Source organism: Cyprinus carpio, chromosome B12, assembly GCF_018340385.1.
Source record: "Cyprinus carpio isolate SPL01 chromosome B12, ASM1834038v1, whole genome shotgun sequence".
Taxonomy (NCBI): Eukaryota; Metazoa; Chordata; class Actinopteri; order Cypriniformes; family Cyprinidae; genus Cyprinus; species Cyprinus carpio.
Genome location: NC_056608.1, coordinates 19,916,665 through 19,931,066, shown reverse-complemented (window position 1 = coordinate 19,931,066; position 14,402 = coordinate 19,916,665). Strand labels below are relative to the sequence as shown.

Below are 14,402 nucleotides of genomic sequence, written 5' to 3'. Positions count from 1 at the left end.
TAAATTTCCTACTCTAAATATATCAAAACTTAATTTTTGATTAGTAATATGCATTGCTAAGAACTTCATTTGGACAACTTTAAAGGGTATTTTCTCAATATTTATTTATTTATTTATTTATTTTAACCCTCAGATTCCAGATTTTCAAATAGTTGTATCTTGGCCAAATTATGTCCTATTCTAACAAACCATACATCAATGGAAAGCTTATTTATTCAGCATTCAGATGATATATACATCTCAATTTAAAAAAAATTACCCTTATGACTGGTTTTGTGGTCCAGGGTCACATATAGTCTATCAAGATGTGTCACATAAGGTGAGGCACAAGAAAACATTTGATGTCATTGATGCCAGACATGTCTTAAAGCATCATATTTGAATTAACACAAATTCTTCCTTTTGTCCTTCATCGACTCAAAAATAGCCATATGGGTTTAAAAGGGTGGTTCTTTCTTGTGGTTCCAGCAAACCCACCGTACTGTATCATCACAAGTTCACCATCCAGTTAGGCACATCAACCATAACTTCTTCAAAAACAGCCAGAAACCTTGGAGTTATGATTGATGATAAGCTGACTTTCTCAGACCACACTGCTAAAACTGCCCGGTCCTGCAGATTTGGATAAAAGCGTCTGCTAAATGACTAAATGTAAAAGATTTGTGAACAATTACTGTAGATAGAAATTAGGTAGACCCTCCCTGGTTACTTTAAAATTTTAATTATGTAGCTTTGAACTAAACTCACTTTTCTGTTAATCAGCACGGGACTTGGTATGAGTTGGTGCAACGGAATGGTGGCATGCTAAAACAATTGTGAGTAACACGAACCCCAGGTAATGTCATTAGAGGACCCTTAATGATTGGGAACCCATAACTTCTCTGTGCAAACTTGTCTGCACCCCTTTTTAACCAGTCAAAGTCATTTTTTATGATTGTTTACTTGTTGGAAACAGGAGGCCGGGCAAAGCAGATGCAATGAAAAACACCCCAACTGTTCCCATAAACTGCTCATCCCAATAAGCAGCGGGTGCCATGACCTGTCATCACTCTTGCTCACCCATTCATGATTTACACACTCTGTCCCTGTGGGTTTAAAACTCGCAGTAATCCTTCAGGGATGGCCGTTTGAACCGCCGTGGAAGCTGCCCAAAGAGAGGGAGGATAAAACCAAAATCCAAGACAGACAGCCCCACAAAACTGCGAGCAGAAACAGATGCAGGGAAGCTCCTGTGTTTATAATTGATTTTCAAGGGCAGCGTCTTGTTGTCAGAGTTTGTCTAACAAGCTTTCGCCTGGCGCCCTGGTGCTCGTCAACCACGGGGCGTCAGATGCGCCGGCCCCTCCTTTCTTCACTCGGGATGGCACCATCCAGAAATACCAGGATCAGGCTGTGGAAAAAGAAAATATCAAAAAATAAAAAAAAAAACTAGCCATAATTAGGTACAATTGCTTGATCAAAATAAAAAATAAAAACATGACTAATATGAATTTCCAGCAGCCATTACTCCAGTGTTCAGTGTCACATGATCCCTCAGAAACGTGATGGCGAAGCTGAATTTCCAGCAGCCATTACTTCAGTGTTCAGTGTCACATGATCCCTCAGAAACCATTTAATAGTTGTGCTGCTTAATATTTTCGTGAAAATTGTGATACATTTTTTTTCCAAGGATTCTTTAATGATGTTCATAATACCAACATGTATATGAAACAGAAATCTTTGGTAATATTATATGTCTTTACAGTCACTTTTAATCAATTTAATGCATCCTTGGTGAATAAAGGTATTCACTTCTTTTAAACATTGTGTGAAATTGACTTAACTGGTATTGACTGATATTAAGGCATTCACTCACTCTCAAATCAAAATATTGTTCATATTTAAATGTTGTGTATACATTCTTTGAAAAATACTTTGATTTTATTAAAGAGCGATGAACATTCCAGACAAATTTTTAGGGAAACGCTTACATATTGTGGAGCCACAGGTATTCCCAGCCTCTACGTCTTTGTCCTATGTGTTTACGTCCGAGCTCATGCTTTCTTTGTGAGACTCAAGGGCTAAGCCAGTAATTGGCCATGGGTCATCAATCTTACAAAGCTTCCCAAAAGCTTTTCACCCAAACTTGTGAGAAGACGAATGAAAGTGAGTTGCCAGCAAGCAGGCCCTGGGTGGAGCGATCAAGCAAGCCTGCGGTCTTGGAGAAACCACAATGTCGGGTCCTACTGAAGAGTCCATCTGGTTTATGTCACATAACCCGCTCTTTGTGTCAAATGTATATGAGACACTTCACGTCCCTTTGAGGACGCATGGCAAGCAGACAGACAGGCAGGCACATTGTTTGCATAGGGCTGGGTGGAACGCAGACCTGTCGCAATCATCAAAAAGAGTTCCTCGCTGCTTATATTACACAAATGTCTTTTGTATGGTTTCTGTGCCGTGCATGAAATTGAAAATGTCTTGAGAATTTCCACGTGAAGAAAAATGACTTCAATCCAGTCCACATTTATGGTTTCCACTTATTGTTTCTGTCTGATTTATTGACTGAGTTAGAGTGTTAGGCAGCGTTGTCTTTCATTTTGCGTTTTTCTTTCTTAATGGATTTGGTGCTCTTGCTGTTGGTAAATGAAAAAGAAGGGAATTCATTTGCCGGAAGCCATATTTACAAAGCTATCAAGCCATTTAGTCCAGCGTGAGGTCAGTCGAACTCTAGCATTTGTTTTCAGACTGTATCGGGTTTGGCTGAACTCCGAATGTCCACGGTTTGGCCTCCTCAGAACGCAAAGGAAGACTCACAAATTTGTCAAAACGAGAGAGATGGAGTCGAACGGCTCCTAGAGCAAGTGTGGTTTCTGGGGTCATGACAATGTCTCTGCATTTCTCGTCGATGGAGATACAGTATGGGTTTCCCATCAGTCTGCATATGTTATTTATCGACTTGGGCTCGTCCAAGTTAGCCTGTGTGTGTCCACAAGCGAATCCCGGAGCCGCTGCATTGGGACAGAGACTCAAATCTAGGCCCATACTCAGTCCAGGTCTTAAAGATGGAAAGGGGTGAAAAACAAACTGTGTCCATTTCTCCTCAGCGTCCGAAAGTAATCAGTGGTGTCATTGTACCCGTAAATCTCCTGTCCGGCAGTGGCTGGAGTCCCAGATAGGAACCCATCCCTCCACGTCGTAAATCAGGAAGCATCCTTGCAGAACCGGACTTCAGCTGTACATTTCTCAAAGTGAGGGGCGGGTGGCTGCAAAAATACTGCAGAACTGCGGCCTTCGAAGTCAATTTGCAAAGTGGGCCGCATCATATTCCTGTGCAGAGATAAAAGTACACTTCTCCCTCTTACTCTTTTCAATATCGCTTTCATTCTCCTTCACTATTGAAGCAGAGCTGCCTTTCAAAGCACTGAGCACGCTTTTCTGCTTGAGAAAACTGTGAAATTTGATTTAAAATAATCCTGTTTATGTTACAGGAAAGCGGCTTCTTCCTGTGCATCATCCTGGGATATGACCTGTTGTTGAGCCTAGGACACATAGAGTGAACGACACGTGAATGGAAACAGAAAATAGATCATGCATATACATACAGTAGACAGGAAAAAATATGCTGCTAGTCATGAATGAAGTTACAGGGATGGGAAGCACATTGAAAAGCACTCAAACGCAAGTCCAAACCTTTCTGACATTTATTGCTGTTTTTAAAACATAAGGCAATTTTCAAATTTCCTATCAATAAAACCAGACAAGAAACAAATCCTTATCTCAGTCTGGCTGACGGAGACATCTGTTTTCATCTCCGTAACTGTATAACTTCCACAGTCAGACATCTGAAGTACTTTATATTGATTTGGGATGTGAAATTCAACTCGATTGTGTAGATGTTGTGCAGCCTTTTTCGCTTAAGAATTTCAATATCAAAAACAAGCAGATGTTTCAGGTCTGTGTGCCAGATTGAAACCAGCACAAGTCATGTGGTGAATAATATCGTCTTTCCAAAGTCACTTACATGACATCTTTGGTCTGAAATTACAATGCAAGAGCAAAGATGCACAAACTTTTCACTATAAAAAGTTAGAAAAAAATATACAAAACATGTAAAATCAAATTCACTTATATTCTCTACATTTCAATGCACAAACAGAACAAAAGTGTTAAAAATAGAAATGAAGATATGCTCCAGTGGCATGTCTTTTGCAAAATAGCATGATGGGCCAAATCAAAGATCAAAGAGATATATTCAATATATTAAATTTCTGTCATCTTTTCCTCACCCTCATGTTGAACCACACTCATATTCTGTGGAACACAAAAGCACAGATGTGTGAATAACATCCTCTTTTTAATATAATGAAAGTGAGCAAGAACTGAGACTGTCAAGCTCCAAAATGACAAAAAGCACCATAAAAGTATCATAAAAGTAGTTCAAATGAATTTTACTCTATAATCCAATTCTTCTGAAGTCATTTGATAGCTTTGTGTGATGAACAGACCGAAATTCACTTTACAAAATCGGACTTTTTGTGTTCCAAAGAAGAAATAAAATCATACAGGTTTGGAATGGCAAGAAGGATTAGTGAATAATGGCAGAATTTAAATTTTTGTGTAAATAACTTTAATATTTGCAGGTGTGTTAGTGTCACATTGGGACGGTTCATCTCACTGTCCCTGGTGTTTGTAAGATCCTTCAGGCAGTTTGGCTGCTGGACACAATGGACAGGAGGGCCCCAGCAGGACTGTTAATCATCGCACACACTAAACGAACGTACTAATGAGGCACCAAGGTCACTGTCTGTCGTGTGTGAGGACTGATTCCCAGCAGCTGTGATACATTAAAGACGTGGTGTCTTACACTGATGGTTTGCAGGCATATTAAACAGACCTTTCTGGCTTATATCTCTTGCTATGCCCTATATGTTTAACTGTAACCTTTTTAATGACACTAGCTTGAAATAACAGGATTTAACCATGCAGTATACATTTAACTTGGAATAACAGTCCAATCAATCAGATTTTAGAGTTGAGGTCTTGAAACATTTTTTTATTGATCGCCTTTTCAGATTGTTTTGCTTAGGATTATGGATAGTGTTGCTCTAGGACCAACAATCTTCATCAAGGAACATGTTCTGCATGGATAAGTCAGGTTTGATGTGAGAAGTTTCAAGCTAGTAATTTGTAAGTAATTTGTCTGATAGTGAAAATTCTGCATGATTAAAACTCACAACCAATCAGAACATATTTTATGTAGAATGGATGGAGATTTTCGACCAATGATATTTTAGTAGGGATGGGGCTACACAGAATAAAGATGCAGAAATGGAAACCAAGCACCTTAGTTATTGCAGTCGATGCCAGTTTGGACAAAAAGTTGCATGGAAAAGATTTTAACGCTGGATAATCTCGTGTAGACTGGTTGGGCCACTATATAAAGCTTATGCCAATATCAAACCACAAAGCAAACATCCCTCTATCCTGTAATTTCAACTTTTCAAAGATCCAAATAAACAATTGCCTGAAATGCCTAAATTGTCATCACAGACAAGGTTCTACCTGAACCAAGAGCAGAACAATTCCCATTTATCAAGAAACCCACCAGCGTTGGTGGTCTACGTTATTTACTGCCCTCGGTTTTGTTAGACCTATGCTCATTTTTCCAGTCTCCTTTCACAACCCCCTTCCTGTCTAAAATGTGCCAAAATGACAGAGTGCAATAAAGGAGCACGGTGGCACAGAACGCACCAATCCCATCAGTGCATGACTTTAATTACCAGGCCATCGGTTCGGCGTAATGGGGAAAAGGTGGATATGCAAAAGACTTCAATAATTCATCCAAATTTTTCTCATTTAAACTTCTCTGCATTCTTTTCTCCTTTGTTTTGTTCTTCAGCTCATTTCTCTGAAGCATGCCCAATAATTTTCTTTTAACAAAAATCATTTACATAATGAAATTATCTTCGCACAGCGTGTCACACAGAAAGAATGAGCTGAGCACAGAAGCACAGGTGGCTGAAATCAGACTTTATGGCTCACTGTGTTGCCTTCTCACTCTCCCTTTCCGTTTCTCCCATGTGCTAACTATCTCTCTCTTCAACTATAATGGATATCAGTGTGGTAGCATGGCTACTCCCTGGTGTTCATGACTAGAGGACTAAAGCTGGTGTTGCTACAGTCTCTTTGAAGAATGAAAAATACTGTGAACCAGATTTCATCAATCTAGAAAAGACTCTGGAGTCAATGCCTCTATAAAGACTTGGCTACAGCTACCCATTATATTAAGCTCTAATGTGATGTGCGTCTGTCGCCCATATGTTTGCATGACAAGGTAGGCAAGTTGTTTGGAGATTTGTATACCCAAATATGACATTAAAGTAAAACATATTATATGTATGCATGCTGCATGTATTTTTCTTTGATGCAAAAAAATCATTAACTTTTTTCAGTTTTAAATTTTTGTAATAAATATTTTTAAATCTCTCTCTCTATATACATGTATCTATCTATAACAAAATAAAAAATTTGTTGTAAAATTATCTAATTTCTAAAACGTTATTCATTTTCAAATTTGAATGAGACTTTAAAAGTCAGATTTTCAGACCTAATCTTGTCATATTATTATATACACAACTCCTGTATCCATGTCTTTGTATTTGTTTGATTGGGACAGTTTTCTAATATTTAAAGCACTATTCGTGCTGATATAAATTTCCAAACAACGTGTCATGCAAACATATGGACAACAGTTGATGAACCAAGCAAATTGTCAAAAAATCTATTCACAATCACACTATGATAATCTACAAGTAAACTGTGAAAGAACATTGTCATCTTACCGTCACTTTAAGACGTTAGAACAACAGTCAGAAGTGCCAGCAGCTCTTGTCAATCATCTGCTGGTTGTCCTTTCTCTTAAATGCTCCACTTATTGCGATTTGGCTCCAGTTGACCTTATTTATAGATAATAAAAACCTTCATTAGGCTGAATTCCAGCACTTGTTATAATAAACACAAGCTGTCAGAAAACTAGCCTTTCACAGGACTCAAACAGCCCATGTGAGGCTACACATTTACTTGTAGGTCAGAGAGAGCGGGAGGTCAAAGGTCAACATTTGAAACTCAACCTGGGAGAACATATCTGTCTGTTTGTTCGGAATTAGGTGCTACTTTCTCAAGTGAAGTGAAAAGCTTCCTTATGCCAAGTGTTTATCTACAACTTAAGAATATTAAACAAGCCTGAAGAAAACGTGTGAACACAGAAGGTGTAAGAGCTCGGCTATTTGAATGAATAGATGCCCTTACTTATAAGGCCCCTGGCCGTAACCTACCTCGTTCTGGTTGGAATAATCATTATCTTCTGTTAAGGAGGAGCATCTCAAGGGCATTTACATGCTCAAACTAAGTACTTTAGAGTCAAATAAAACAGTATGATGTGAAGAGTCAAAATATTGTTTCATATCCTCAAAAGCCGTTTGCCATTGAGGCAGCTTTGCTACGCTGGCCCAGATGTTCCTGGCAGACTTTGATCAGTAGTAAAATCGTTCATCCACAAAAACCATTGCATTCCAAGACTGAGCTGGAATAACAATGATGACACCAAAAGATAGACGTTGAGTGAGTGGGATAATTGTTGGATAAAGTACTTCTGCTCAAGTCTTTGAAGTGATACAGCACATTCTGGCATCAGTAGTAGTCTTGAGGATTGAGGTCAACATTAGCATCTTTCATTCTGTTTCTGTCTTAATCTGCATGCCATCTACAATCATACTTCTTATTTTCCATCTTAGACCTACCCAGAGGAACATTTTATCACTCAAATGCTGTTCTTTCATTGCTCAGGAGACGTAATGGATTTCCCAGTTTTGTTTAATTTAAGCATCGACTTCATCTCAGATGTGTCTCTTAAAATTCTTAAGGAGAGGTAGAAATAGAAATAAATGAGATGGTGGATCCACCAGCATGTTCATAAAGGCTGCTATAAATAGATGTTGGGTTAATTTGATTTAAACAGAAATTGAAACATGCTGTGACCCTTAAATTACAAACGGCTGGCAGCCGGGCCTGGTAGACACCTGCGGACATCTGTGCACTGAAATGTCCTATCCATGTTGTATTTTAATTGTCTGAATATTGTAATGCAATCATTCTCTGTGAGGGTGAAATGTGACATGTTTTGAAACAGCGGTGGTGGTAGCATGAAAAACCCTTGCATGGAATAGATCAAAAGACATTTGTGATGTTATTTAAAAAATGCTATACCAAATAAATGCTGTTTTTTTCCCTATTCAACAAAAAAACAGTTTTCACCAAAATATTAAGCAGCACAAGTGTTTTCTACATTTACATTTACGGTTGATGGTCCCATTGACCTACATAGTATGGAAAAAAAAAATACTATAGAAGTCAAAGGAGAACTAATCTTTTCAACAAAATAACACAATAACTGCACAACAAAACAAACAAAATCATGTTAATTAAATAATAAAAGAACTTCAATCCAAGTTAGAACTATCCCTTTAAAGTGATTTCTGAAGTGTAATGTGACACTGAGAATGGGGTATTGGCTGATGAAAATTCAGCTTTGCATCATAGAGTAAAATGATATGTTAAAATATATTAAAATAGGAAACTGTACATTGTAATAATATTTCACAATATTGCTGTTTTACATTATGTTTGGTCAAATAAATGCAGCCTTGGTGAGCATTAAGGACTTTATTCTACGATTTTATTACTCAAAATTCTTGAACAATTTTTTGTCGATGGATTTTGGATTTTTCGTTTAATAACAGAAAATGTTAAAAACATTATTGTAATCTCAAATCTACACGTATGCTATAAAGTCATTGATCTACACTGAAATAAGAATATTACCATATTAGCAAGGGGCCTCTGAACCAACCAAGCTTTTTAGCTGTCTGTGTGGTCCACATGGACACACACCACTGGTCTGTATGGGAAATCACTTTCCATGGGCCACATCTCTCTTCTTCCCAGGGGACAGAGCTCCACGCAAGACAGAGTCAGAGCATTTTTGTGCACGTTTCGTGTCTCTGATTCAGCTTCTGCCTGCTGCACAAGGTCTATCTGTCATCCGCATGTCTCCATTTGATTTATCCAGCTCCAGGAATGCTGTTCTCACGCTACCAAAGTTTGTATTTTTTGCTTTTGCCCTGAGTGATGGTATCAATCATTCCTGGAGATGTACTCACTGACTCAAATTGACGGAAAAAGCCACAGACATCTTCACCCGAGGCTGCATTTTCCAGTTCCTCCAACTGCTGATCGAAAGTGTAAACATACTGTATGCATTTTTGACAATGCAGTTAGAAATCAGATTGATTAAGTTCTTTTGCACTTCTCGAAGTATTGAAAAAATACTTTCTACTACTCTTCTAATTACCTGAGCCTTTTTAATAGCTTATGTAACCACAATTGGCCCCCTTCTTTACATTGATTCAAGTGAATCTACCATGGTCCAATCACAGAGCTAATTAAAAGGTTAGCGTGGTGCTGGTGAAAAGGAAATGGAGAAACTTACATTGCTGCGGTTGAAAATTGTAGCGGAAGCCCTCCACGCCGGCCCCTGAACCTTTCCTCCAAAGACGAGCTGGAATCCTCCAAGTATTGTGCGGGCAGGCTGTCTTCCAAACTGGCTTCCTTCTCCTTAAAAGCTTTTCAAGAGGATGGGAGAATGAATGAATAACATTGATAGCGTGCACTGCTTTTTAAGATGCAGACTGAGAACGTGGCACAGTGCCTAAGCAAACCCTAAAGCGGTTTGCCCCATTTCTATGCATCCTGACACAATACATCATGTAATGGAACGTCTTGTCTGAAGCCTAGAAAACAATAGCTTCCTTTGAGCATTATCAAGCTCATTGTGGAAGAGCTGTCATTCCCAGTGGCATTGCCATGGCTGAAGGTGTACACTGAGGTGATTCTCTCCTTATGTTGAGACTCTTTACAATGAAACCAGAGACTGCAAGCATCTGGCAGAGAGCTTTGGGTGTTCAAAAAAATAAAAAAAAATGAGTGCCTTAAGTGCCTTGTGTGACAAGAGTGAATTTTATTTTCAAGGCGTTCAGCCGATATCAGAGGAAGACCTAGTTTGTTAGGGCTATGGTAGAGATATTGTGGAGAGTGAGGGTGGATTTCTGTTGACAGCAGCATGTGAGAAACTCATCTGTGGCACTGAGGCACTTCAAATTTCGGGTTCTGACAGCTAGAGTTCCCATGGAAATCCAAGAGAGGCCTCAGGGAAGACCTGTGTCAGATTCTCCACAGGAGATTCACTGCTTCTTACATCAGTCTCTGGTTCAAAGAGGGCGCCTCAACCACTGTCAGAAACAATACCATCTCTGCTACACGTTATGTCATTTTTTTTTGAAGACGAACATACTGTATGAACTATTTCTACATCGAAAAAGCTAAATATTAATGTAGATTTAACAATATATATACCGTACACTACCACTCAAAATCTGGAGTCAGTAAGATCTTTGTAAAATAAATGTAATTATTTTAAATAAATTAATACTTTCAATTATTACAGAAACAACAAATAAAACAATAAAAAAAACAATCACATTAATAAAAAAACAAAAAAACACAAAAACTTTCTATTCAAAGAATCCTGAAAAAAAGTTTTGCACAAAATATTAAAGAAATGTTTTCAACATTGATAAGAAATGTTTCTGGAGCACCAAATCAGTGCACACACACACACACACACACACACACACACACACACACACACACACACACACACACACACACACACACACACACACAAACACACACATATATATACACACTGTATTCAAATAAATGCAGCTTAAAAAATATCTTACTGACCCAAAACTTAAAAATATAGAGTTAAAAAAAATGAATCTTAAGAAAAACTTTTATATGTTGTGTGTTTGGATGCTGGTATAGTGGTGGTATTTCCTCACCAGGCTGTTAACTATCTAAACCAGCATACTAACGTGTTCAAACAGTTTCACTAGAATAAGTTTGCTTTTTAGCAAAATGGGTTTGCTGGTTCACCAGCTAGATCACCAAACCAACAGAAGTCTGAACCATGAAAATTGGTCAATTCTTCATTTTGAAATGGCATTTGCAATGAATTTTACTTCAGTATTCATCAGTAAAACAGGATATGCAATGAAAAAAAATGCAGGATGAATCTTGATCGACTTGAGTAAAGTGGGTGGTCCATACCAAAGTGGAATCAGGTGGTTGAGGGTCTCAAAAAACCTGCAAAAGAACAAAAATATGTATTTAAAAACTCTGTATTGTTCCTAAACAATACCGAATATTAATATATTTAGAAAAACCTAAAAACACTCACCTCACTATAAAATTACACATTCTTATATTCTTATTTTAGAAGAACACCTCTCGAGGGTCGTTGTTCTTCTTTGTTTTCATTAATAATTGTTGCTGGATGGTCAGAGTTTAGGTTGGACTGAAAGACGTGGCTAATGTGCAGATATTGTTCTGCCTGGGTGGGCTTGAACCTCAAGATACTCTCAGCCTCACATCTGCTCTAAACAACAACAGGGAATAAACTGAAATGTGGTTAAACTTTGGTTAAACGTCACCGTGGAGGATTACTCATTCAGCACAGGTGTCATGTTTAATACCTCTCATATATCAAGAAGTGAGCAGGCAAATAAAATAGAGGAGCGCCATATGGGTTGGCGTGGAGAGGAGGGGGATTTCGGTATTTAAAAGCCTCTGTTGCTATGGGTCTGGACGCCATAAAGTGGATACGATTACTATGGTGCCATACGGTTCTTTGGACACATCAGAAGGTCAGCAGACATTTTTTATTACTATCTGACCTTTGGCCAGAGAAAAATGTCAGCACATGGGTAAAGGAATTAAGACGAGAATTTAATTTTTTCCCTCTCTCTCTCTCTCTCTCTCTCTCTCTGTAATTATTCAATCACGCTTAATTGTTTTTGCTCTAGTGTGTGGTCTAGGTGAGAGAGAAACAATAAGCCCTCATTTTTTGTCAAAGCAAATTGCTTATTCTTCTTTGGTTAACAGAGCTTTAGAGATAGAAGACGTCCTCTTGGAGGACACCGGAAAACCACAATGTCTAATTAATCTCAAGACTTGGTAAGCCTGTTCTCCTTGGGCTTGCATGCGAACAATCACAATACATACACATATACACATGCACATATACAGACACACTCTATCTTAATGATTCACAAAACAATAAAGAGATGCCATTATAAAGGAAGTTTTCTGAAACAAACGCCGATTGATCAGTGCAGGAAATGCAGTGCAGTTCATTAAAAGGTGATTGATGATTAGCGCGCTGTTTGACATATGCTAAATAGGTGGATGATTATCAGCTGAAAAATTAAACACCTCTTGTCCTTGGAACCGTTAAGCTCTACTCCCGTGCTTGTCTGTTTAAATCCTCCCTGGCGATAAAGCCGTGTTTATTCTCTCTCGTTATAGACCTCAGAGGCTGGGGAACGGACAAAGGAATTCAAGTGCCTCTGAAGTTTCTCATTCAAACACACACACACAGAGAGAGAGAAAATAGTACAGATTTCAGATTTTCAATGGCTTTGTTGGTGCTTTTCGTTCTTCCTGTGAAGAGGATGAAAGGATTAATCAGAGTGCCACTTGTCTGTTTAATGTTAATGATTTATTGTCGACTTGCCCTTCAGCTGACTGTAACTGACAGACAGATTTTGACAGGAAATTGCTTTTAGCTGACTGTCTCTCCTGTGTCCTCTCTGTGTCTGACCATCATTTTTCATTCTGTCCCCTCTGCAAATGAAAGTGGAAGACAAAGAGAGAAGGAAAGAAGGGGGATACTTCCAAAAAATATGGAATGAAGGAAGAGAAGCAGGAGAGAACTCATCAAGGGAAGACCTAATAATATAAACAACCCTCATTTTAAGGTTTGGTGAATCTTAAATATCATCTGGCGGGAAACTGACTGTTGTTTGTTCTTTTAGAAAATATTTAAATAACATCTTGCAGTCTTATTTTCATAATGCCACTGGCCTCTCATTTATTTTCAAGCTTGATTCACTATAAAGGAATTACAGTATGGTATGCTTTCTAATAAATCAAATCAAGCAAATAAGGGGGCTAAAAATCATGTCCTGAAGTTTGAGTTACAGCATTGATTGCATTCAAACTGTTTTGCTGGAAGGAGAGAGAGAGATTGATTAGATCATTTGACATTTTTTTTTCAGTCACTGATAATGATCCCAGAGTTGCATTTGCAGCCATAAACAATCCATAACTCTGCCGTTATGAATATGACCCATGCTTTCCATTGGGCTCTTGATATCTTCTCTATTCTCTCTCATTGTACCGTATCACCATGAAATGACAAAATGACCAAATACAAAGCAGCATTGCCACCCAAGACTTATTTAATCACATAGACACTTTAAGCTTCAGTTGTTTGAAATAAAAATGGGACTGAGAGGAATGATATCACATTGGTAATATCAAACAAAAGCACATAACAAATTGACTAAAATTAAACTGAATTAAAATGAAAAGCATAGAAATGAAAACAAAAGCTAATTCAAAATATTAATACAAACTATAATAGGATGTAAATAATATTAAAATAACACTGCTGTGATTATCATTTGGTGGTCCACAGGTACATATCAATCACGACAAACATACACTAAATCCCCAGTTTCCTTAATATTACAGTGAGAAATGAAAATGATCCAGAAGAGAAATATTTTCACAATGAATTTCATATGATGGTCTGATAAGATTCACATTTAGCATAACAAATACTGGCTTCGATATTCTCTTCGGACACATACTGTTACCAATCACAGGACTGGCTAAGTTCAAAGTACAGTGTTTCAAATTCTTAATCAACTTAACTCTCCCCAGAAACCCTATCACAACAATGAGTCAGTCATGTTGTGTCCATCACTTAAAAATATTCTCCCCCGAGACCCGTTAGATTGGCGGACACGGTCACAGATACTCCCAATGCCACATTTAATGCTGATCTCAGAAGGACTAGTGTTTTTATGTAGCCCTCCAGTCATCTTCTCGCAAAAGTTACGAGTCATTGTTACGGTGCTCCACATGGTTCAAGATTAGGCCCAATTGCAGATTCCTTCTTGATTTCCAAAGTATTAAAACACTAATGTTGCTCCAACAGAAAAGTAGTTTTTCACAAAGCTTATGGAAATCTGAGAGTAAGTGCAAAGGCTGAAATTGGCAGGTGTCCCTCATGTACATTTCTCTACTCATCCATATTTTGGCTAATGGCTTACATAATGGCTTAACTCACCCGTTTCTGTTTTCAATGCAATATGTTTCGTGCACTGTATGGTTATATGTTTATCGGTCTGATATGGGTGGAGTAGTGTCCATCTGCAGGAAACCTGATGTAA

At 38.1% G+C, this 14,402-nt stretch overlaps 1 long non-coding RNA gene across 1 annotated transcript; it reads right to left on the bottom strand.

The window, feature by feature from the left end:
- Positions 1-212: 212 nt before the first annotated feature.
- Positions 213-6,931, bottom strand: LOC122139090. The gene is made up of 3 exons (XR_006155986.1): positions 6,825-6,931; positions 1,971-3,521; positions 213-1,390 (listed from the first exon to the last, which is right to left on the bottom strand). It is a non-coding gene; the product is annotated as an uncharacterized LOC122139090 (long non-coding RNA).
- Positions 6,932-14,402: the final 7,471 nt, after the last annotated feature.